This window comes from Patiria miniata, unplaced genomic scaffold (assembly GCF_015706575.1).
Source record: "Patiria miniata isolate m_02_andy unplaced genomic scaffold, ASM1570657v1 HiC_scaffold_26, whole genome shotgun sequence".
Taxonomy (NCBI): Eukaryota; Metazoa; Echinodermata; class Asteroidea; order Valvatida; family Asterinidae; genus Patiria; species Patiria miniata.
The window spans coordinates 1,028,782-1,038,180 of record NW_024037065.1 but is presented as its reverse complement, the minus strand read 5'-3'; the positions used below and the strand labels follow the sequence as shown (position 1 = coordinate 1,038,180).

Genomic DNA, 9,399 nt, shown 5'->3' with positions numbered 1-9,399 from the left:
GGTATAGTGCGGTGTTGCATGCACAGTCTCATGGTAGAATGGTTTGTTACATAATGTGGCTTGTATTAATTACTGAACCGTAACATTACTCCCCTCCCCATTGAGTTATTATTAGCGACAAACTGAGCATAAACATAAATAATGTTTTGAAAAGGCAATGTCTATCCTATTAGTCAGTTCACTTAAAAACAATTTAGTCAATATCCAATGTAATTAAGGTAATTTTACATGAAAACATTAATATTTGTCACATATTTGAAATCTTTTCATCATGAAATACAATTTCATCAAATTATATTTCAGATACAATCATGAACCTCCAAGACTGGTAACTACTTGCACATTCAGTACAAATTTTGTCAAAACTCATTCATCAAACGGTCTGCTCACAAAGTCACAGTTTGCACTAGTTTTACCACTATGATGCTGAACTGTAAACTGGTATTGCTGTAGCAGCTTGACCATCTCATCAATCTGCTGTTTTGATTTTTCATGGTTTGCAGCCAGGTAAGTGGTTTGTGGTCAGACTGGACATTGAAATGTGTACCGTACAGATAGTACTTGAATTGTTCAATTGCAAATATGATTGCATACAGTTCACGCTCCACTGTAGACCATCTATGTTGTGTTTCTGTCAGTTTTTTTATCGGAATGCAATCGGGTGTTCTTTTCCACAGTGGATTTGGCTCAATACGGCTCCAACGGCCTTCTCTGACGCATCCGTTTGAACCAGGAATGGCAGGAAGTGGTTGGCTATGCGGAGTACGGGCGACTTGGTCAGATCAGATTTTAGGGTTTGAAATGCCTGTTCACAGTCTGTTGTCTAGATGATTTGGTTAGGTTTTGTCTTTTTCAGCAGGTCAGTCAGGGGTGCGGCCTTCATTGAAAAGCCTCCCAGAAATCGCCTCACTTGTTTCTTTGTTTTCGGCCTAGAAAACTGGCGAACAGCATCAACCTTATCAGTCAGGGGACTCACTTCACCCTGTCCCACAAGCTTGCCAAATACTCAGTTTGTGTTGTTGCAATTCGACACTTTGATGGTTTGCAGTCAACCCTGCTTTCTGAAGCCTATCTAGCACTTCACCCAGTCTGTCCAAATGTTCATCCCATGTGTCACTGCAGATGATCACATCATCGAGAAAGGCTTGAGCTCCCTTGACACCATCCAGTACAGTGTCCATCATTCGTTGGTAGCAAGCGGGAGCATTTTTGAAACCGAATGCCATTCTCGTGAATTGAAAGTGTCCGAAGGGCGTGACAAATGCACTTTTTGGCCTGACATCCTTCTTAATCGGAATCTGGTAATTTCCCTTTGTCAAGTCAAGTGTCGAAATTACTCGTGATTGTCCAACCTTATCCACAATCGTCTCGATCAGTGGCATTGGGTATGCATCAAGTTCTGTCACGCTGTTCAACGTGCGATAGTCTTGCACTAGTCTCAGTTTACCACCTTTTTTTGGGACAAACATTGTAGGGCTTGCCCATGGACTACATGCCTTTTCGATAATGTTCAATATTGGAGTAGTGATTCCAGTTCATTCCTCATAGATTGTCTTTGGGTGTGTGGAACGGTGTAGCACTTCTGGGTGATAGGCGTGTTGTCTGTCAGCCTAATGTCAAATTCTGTGATGTGGGTTAAACCCGGGTTGTGAGAAAATACTGCATGATGTGATTTCAGGAGACTTTGACACTGGTTTTGGTTATCAGCCTCGAGCTCAGTGTTGATGAACACTGTCTTCTTGCCAGACATCTTTATCACTCCTTCCATTAGCGCTGTCAGGAAAACACATGTTTACACCTTCTTGGGGGTCTCAAGACTTCCATTTTCGAAGGAGATTGACATGGTACACTCTTAAAAATACGTGGTTATTTTTTCCGTGGTCAAATTTATTTGACCACGGCCGTGGTTAGTTTGCCAAAATTTTGACATCCACTTGGTCAATGTAGTAACCCCGAAATAACCACGGTAAACGGGGTTATATAACCGTGGTCAAAAAGCATATACTCACGCATGCGCACCGTGCGCGGCGCGAAAGTTTCCACTTCATTGTCCGCCATCTTTGTTGCTCGATGTGCCGATGTTTCGCGGATCAGAATCAGCTTTTTCAAACAATGTAAGTCAGTTTTTATATTTATTTCGAAGTAATACAATACTTTTCATTGAGTAAAAACGCCTGAGCCGTTAAGGTCTTTAATGTACCGCCGGAAAAAGTGAAATATATTCGTTTAAAGTTCCGCTTCTGTGCTGCTGCGGGTAGGCTAGGCCTATGTTCATGATCATGGTCAACCATGTCAACAGCGATTTAACATACATGACATAGGCCTACATGACATAGGCCTAGCTCGTCATTGATTTAACGTACGTTACCATCATGCATAATGTGCCTCCGCATTGACAGTTGAACTTACGTTATCAGCGGGCAAATTATTCCATTTTGGGTGCCTCGTTTACCGAAATTTGTTGTAAATTCAAGTGTAAGAACTGTCATCGTAGCCTACTTGGCCACAGACCTGACGTACGCGAGCCAGCTCGTACGCGAGCCAGCTCGTACGCGAGCCAGCTCGTACGCGAGCCAGCTCGTACGCGAGCCAGCTCGTACGCGAGCCAGCTCGTACGCGAGCCAGCTCGTACGCGAGCCAGCTCGTACGCGAGCCAGCTCGTACGCGAGCCAGCTCGTACGCGAGCCAGCTCGTACGCGAGCCAGCTCGTACGCGAGCCAGCTCGTACGCGAGCCAGCTCGTACGCGAGCCAGCTCGTACGCGAGCCAGCTCGTACGCGAGCCAGCTCGTACGCGAGCCAGCTCGTACGCGAGCCAGCTCGTACGCGAGCCAGCTCGTACGCGAGCCAGCTCGTACGCGAGCCAGCTCGTACGCGAGCCAGCTCGTACGCGAGCCAGCTCGTACGCGAGCCAGCTCGTACGCGAGCCAGCTCGTACGCGAGCCAGCTCGTACGCGAGCCAGCTCGTACGCGAGCCAGCTCGTACGCGAGCCAGCTCGTACGCGAGCCAGCTCGTACGCGAGCCAGCTCGTACGCGAGCCAGCTCGTACGCGAGCCAGCTCGTACGCGAGCCAGCTCGTACGCGAGCCAGCTCGTACGCGAGCCAGCTCGTACGCGAGCCAGCTCGTACGCGAGCCAGCTCGTACGCGAGCCAGCTCGTACGCGAGCCAGCTCGTACGCGAGCCAGCTCGTACGCGAGTAATGGACGCGAGTAATGGACATGCAGGCTAGGCTTATGTGTAATTTTAGTCAGTGAAATGGTCTTCCAATGTCCCAAGAATAACATTTTTGACAAAAACAAACTGTGTTTGTTTTTATTTTCAGCCCTGGCTGACTGGTGACCATTCCTGCAATGATCTGGATGATTGACTGATAGATGCGTCCAACATCAAGAAGACAACCTGTAGAGGGCCAGCTGTCATGCTGGTTATTGCATGCTGTTCAGCTTGTGTTAATGCTACTAAATTTAAGGTAATTATTCTTCATGTGTACAACAATGAGGTTTTCGAATTAGTCTTACGACTGTGGATACATTCAGAACATCAATTAAGTAATTTTGTATCACAAACATGAAAATTAAATGTACACACATGTTTACAATGCACATGTAATTTTTAGATTAAAAAAGTGAATTACTGAGTGAAAGTATTTTGTCTATCAGTCATGCAACTCAAATTTCAAACTGATGCAACAAAAACATTAAATTTACTTCCAGAAGTATTTGTTAAATTCCCCCCTTTTTTTTTTTTTTAACTTTAGGTATCCAAACAGTGAGTGAATGTCAGTGACAACCTTCAACACGAGGATGCCAACCAAGGATAGACGGGTCCTACAGTGTTCAGTCAGTTCAAACCAAACTCTCTACTGCAAAATAGACCTCACAAATTTTGTTTCATTTTTTTTTAAATTAAGCAGAAAATACTTAAAGAAATTCTATTTATTGACTGAAAACCAATTTTTTGTTTAATCCTGACAATATCTTTGATTATATGGATTAGGTGACACAAGTGTTAGCTTTTGCATACTTGACATTTTTAAAATGTACTGAAAATGTACCACAATCATTAAATAATTGCAGCTACATGTACAACCTGACAGTTCATTTTCAATGATTACAATACATACATGTATATGTACCTGAATGCTGTATCCTGTGCAAGTTGGTTAAAATAATCAGCTATATAATAGACTTGTGAAACAAACTGTTCACACCATCAATTTATTAATGAAAAAACATCTGTGTGCTGTTAAATTGTACTTGTAACATTTGGTGCTCATATGTCTCTAAAAAAATGAAAGAATTGTTTGTACTAAGACTAGTAAGAGAGTCAACTGCATTCATTTTAAAAAAAGTTAACAAATGTTTAAGGATATTCGGAATTTATTAAAGAAAAATGTGTATTGAAGATAAAGCACTCTAAAAGCATTCTTTCTTATGTCTAAGTTTCCCTTCGTTGAATTTTAGGTGTTTCATTTTAAGTGCACCATTTCAGGATTACTTGTTGAATTTTTAGTCCATGAATTTTATTTATTTTTTTAAATTTTGAACACGAAATCGGGTTGCGAAATTTTAACCACGGAAATTGGTCAAAATGGCTGACCACGGCAATGGGGTTAAATTGACCACGGAATTGGGTTAAAAATATGACCACAATGGGGTCAAATATCGACCAAAATACGTGGTTATTTATACTGACCACGTCAGGTGGGGTCGTTTTGACCACGGATGTCGTCGGTGCATATTTGACGACGGGAACGTGGTTAAAAATGACCACGACGTGGTTACTTTTTAACCACGTATTTTTAAGAGTGTAGCTACGAAATCCTTTTCTCACGCGTCCAGTGTCGACTTGATACGTAACCTTCCCCAGGTGCTTTGTGATTTTGTAAGGGCCTTGCCAGTCAGCGAGTAGCTTGTTCGCAGACGTAGGAAGCAACACAAGTACCTGATCCCCCTCGATGTACACAACGTCACGAGCTTTTCGGTCATACCAATGTTTGGTCTTGGATTTTGCCGCCTCATCTTCTTCCTGTTTCATCTCCATGATACGGCTCATTTTGTCAGCGAGATCCAACACGTATTCAACTACACTCTTTTTGGTTCTCAGGCTGATTAGTCATCTTCCGGTAAGTGGCCCTTTGACTTCATGCCCGTACAGCAACTCGAAAGGACTTAAGCCCAGGTGTTCATGGGGACTGTCACGGTAGGCAAAACAGACAAACGGAATATAATCATCCCAGTCTTTTGCGTTAGTATCAGCGCAAAGTCGACGGAGAACGGCCTTCAAAGTTCCATTGAAGCGCTCCACGATGGCATTTGTTTGTGGATGGTAAACTGACGTCACGATGTGCTTTACACTAAGCAGTTGATACACCTCTCGCATCACTTCACTCATGAAGTTAGATCCCTGATATGTGAATATTTCATGAGGAAGTCCAACTTTGCAGACAAATTCGACCATGACCTTCGCAATTGTTGTCGCCTTCATGTCTGGTATTGGTATCGCTTCAGGGAAACGTGTAGCATGGTCGACAATAACGAGTACAAATCGATTTCTTCTATTGCTTAGGTTGAGGGGTCCCACAATGTCTATTCCCACACGATAAAATGGTTCACCTATCGTTGGCGTTGTCAATAATTAGGCTCGTTCTGATGTTAACCGCCTTGCAATTTTTTTGCAATTCGTCGCGTTTTTTCCATACTGGCGAACAGGTAACACAGCGCGTTTCGAGTAAAGCGGGTTTGAAGCTGAACTGCTTTTGTGCATTAGTTACAGAACCCTAGGTTCCAGTGGAATCAAACATAAAGACCCATACGGACCTTGGAAATGTTGAATTTGATGTTTTCGTGTTATTTGAGTTTTAGGAGTTGTAATATTTCATTTAGAGCTTTTCAAACGCGTTCGTCATTATGGAAAACACAGAAATCGGAACCAAATAGTTATTCTTCACTTTATGTGCCTTAATCGTCAGTATGAAAAAAAATGCCGCGCCATGTCACACTGCGTTGACATATTGACGAACCATATTGACGAACCAGTACGCAATGCACGCAAACAAAGGCAAATGAGTAGTAATCACATTTTCTGGCTGTTTTGACGCAATTAAGCATCAATTTGCCAATTTCATTACCACTTTCTACTATAATATATTAAACTGAGTTTGGTGAGTTGGCGTGGGCGAGTACGGCGACAAAACAAGAGTCTAGGCCTATATGAAGAAGCGATATTGAAAACCAGTCCTTGCAAGAGGTTCAAACACTTAAAATAAAACACTTGAGCAAGTTAATTCGATTCAAATTTGTGCTGTATGTTTATTTCATTCATTTCAATAACATTTGTGTAAAAGTTAGGTTTGAAAAATGTTGTTCATTTCTAGTTTAGTTTCCTTATGTGCTTTTTGGGCTGTACTGTGTAAGACACAATATGCCAATATGCGTTTGTCCTTGTTTATCAAACATCAAAAATTGCATATTTTATCTAGATTTGCAGAGGGGCATCAAAGTATTTTGTAGAGTGGTTCATGAAAGTCTTAAATAATTTTAACACTTGTGGCAATAACAAAGTGTTGTAATTTAAATTCATTGAGTTTTGCAAAGCTGAAATGAGTGTATTTTACATCATTAGAATATTGCCTTTTTTTTCAAAGGCTTAACATCTTTACATTTTGTATTCAATTTATGAAATATTTATGGAACTTCAAATCGATTTTTCATGCAACAAATCTTGTCTCATACCTTATTAAGACCATGTAGTTTTTTACACAAATCTGGACAATCAAAACTTTAAAGGGTACTTCTGCTTTGTTAAAACTTTAGAATTGTCTACAAATACATGTTCTTGCTGTTACATTGTAAATGAAATTAGAAGTTTTTGAGCGGCAGTCTGCAAGTGACAGGCTCGAGTCCCACCTCAGTCATCCCTTTGCCCAAATATTTAATTGTTATGATACACAGTCAGTTTCCCTTGTGATTAAACCTTTCTCAAAAGCTAAAAGTTTTAATTTCATGGAAACAATTTGGCCAGCGCCAATGAAGCATGTCAGGAAGTGCAAAGTATGAGCTGATGATCTGACGAGTCTAGCACTGATCAAAAACATTGATAGGGACTACTTTTTTTTGAGATGTGGCAATTCTTTGTAAAACTGCTGGTGTTCTGAATGTCTTATCACTGGGGTTTGACCTGTGCAAAGACTCATCAGATCATCATACTTTGCACTTGCAATACTTTAAGGACCTGCATCATATGCTCTACGGGGGTCTTGAGTGGCTAGCACCCATGGCGTACGTCTCTGACCGCAAAGGTTTAAGGTGCCAAACTCTCTTTCAAGGTGGGATATTTTTAGCAACACCGTATAATGCTTGTTATGCTGTACTCTGATTTGTTTGAGCTTTTTCCAATTGATTGGATCGCCTTCCTCCGTCTGGCGAACTTTTAGTATTCCAATCTAGGATATCCTGATGATTAACTTGAACAATTCTATAGGGAGACGGAGTTTGCCTCGCCAAACTCATAACAGTTGCTAACTGGGATGGCAAGTAGATATTGCCAGCTCTTTTAAAAGCCCGTTCTATTGTGCTGTGGGCAGAGTCACCCTCACTTTGACGGGGTACGCTCATAAGTCCGACGCCTCATAGGTCCGAAGCCTCATAGGTCCGACAGAATGGCATCCCCTAACCAAATAAAGGCTCATTGCTCCGACGCCTCATAGGTCCGACGCCTCATAAGTCCGACGCCTCATAGGTCCGACGCCTCATTGCTCCGATGCTTCGTAAGTCCGACAAATTAAATGCCTCGTTTTTCTGTTGTCGGACTTATGAGGCGTCGGACTTATGAGGCGTCGGACCAATGAGGCGGAATAAATAAATTTTATGCCTCATAAGTCCGACGCCTCATAAGTCCGAAATTTCGGACTTATGAGGCGTCGGACCTATGAGGCGTCGGACTTATGATGCGGCCCCGCTTTGACCATGTGCTGTTTCAAAATAATACAGAGTAATCTGCTTGACATTTTTTGCATTGTTAAAAAAATTTAGCAGCATTGTTGCAACTGGTGTGTTCTTGTTCTGTCCTGAACATCCATCCGAGAAGAGTGCTATTTCTTCTATTCCATCTGTATCAGCTTTTACAAGAAAGTCGTACAAATGTGATATCTCGTTGGATCCTCGGGAGGCAATCCCTTCATGCCAAAGATAACATGTACAGTCTCTGCTGTCAAGAACATAAACAGTAAAATTATAGCATGACAAACGTCTTTTGAAAAAGAGCTCAGAATTATTGCTTTATGGCAAAAAAATTACTTGCTGCATGTCAAATGTCGCCACTCGCAGCTTTTTATTTGTCAAAGACTTTGCCTTAAGTTCTGACTTCAGTTCTCTTACTTTAGTCTTCTCTTTTGTATGCGCTTCATATTTTTCCTGAAGCTGCTCTTTTTCTTGTGCGTTCGCTTTATAATATGCATCGCAGAGACTGCACATGTCTTTCTTAGGACGATGGAATTTAAGATCCATTGAAATAAATACACTGTAGTATAGGCTAAATTAAACTGGCTGATTGTTTTCATCTTGGTACATCTGGTACACCTTGTTAACAGTTAAGTCTGATGCTAAATACTGGCGGTGGTTATTTTTTTCGAGAGTAATGTGATTCAGTTCGAGGAAATCTCATTATGTGTGCTCTGAATCTTTGACTACTTCATTTTTTCTGTCGTCGGCATTTAGGCATGCCTCGCTTAGCAGAACCCCTTCTGTATTAATCTTACTTAAAGATGTTCTTACTTGACGCTCACTTATCCCGAGAGTATTAAGAAACAACATCCGACACACCCTCTGCGGAGTTCCCTTCTCATCAGGAAGATGATATTTGAGTGTTCTCTTTTTCCTACTTCCATTGGGTTTCAGAGGGTAGGAATGTTTAACATGGCTTGCTATAAATGTCCTTTGCTCGTGTAAATGCCCCGTGTCAAAAAATGCGTCCTGAATTGTTTTCCGACGAGTTGCAGAGAAATGTTTGCAGTTAAAGCCCATCATACCGCAGTAGTCACCTTTACATCCTGGTTTGAGTCCTCGACGTGCAGGAACGTCTTTTTTCCGATGTCATGCTTGTGTACTGCAGACCAAGATTTCGGCGCTTCTTTGCAGTTTTGTGTGTTGACAGTGGTTTCTGTACTGGCTTGGCAGGGTCTGTCTCCTCTGGTTGACTGCCTTCAACAAGATAATCTTCTGGCTGTGAGTGTACTGTTTGTGGGGTTTCCCGTTCGTTGGCTGTCCCACAAGCACTTGAGTCAGGCATATGTAGAGGCTGTTCCTCAGGAGTGACTGTCCGTTCAACAGTCATGTGGATTTCTTTTTCCTTCAACCCACATGCACTTGATTCAGGCATGGGTATGGGATGCTCCTCTGG

At 42.1% G+C, this 9,399-nt stretch overlaps 1 long non-coding RNA gene across 1 annotated transcript; it reads left to right on the top strand.

The window, feature by feature from the left end:
- The first annotated feature begins 2,087 nt into the window (after positions 1-2,087).
- LOC119733642 lies at positions 2,088-4,493 on the top strand. The gene is made up of 3 exons (XR_005271953.1): positions 2,088-2,114; positions 3,323-3,469; positions 3,758-4,493. It is a non-coding gene; the product is annotated as an uncharacterized LOC119733642 (long non-coding RNA).
- Positions 4,494-9,399: the final 4,906 nt, after the last annotated feature.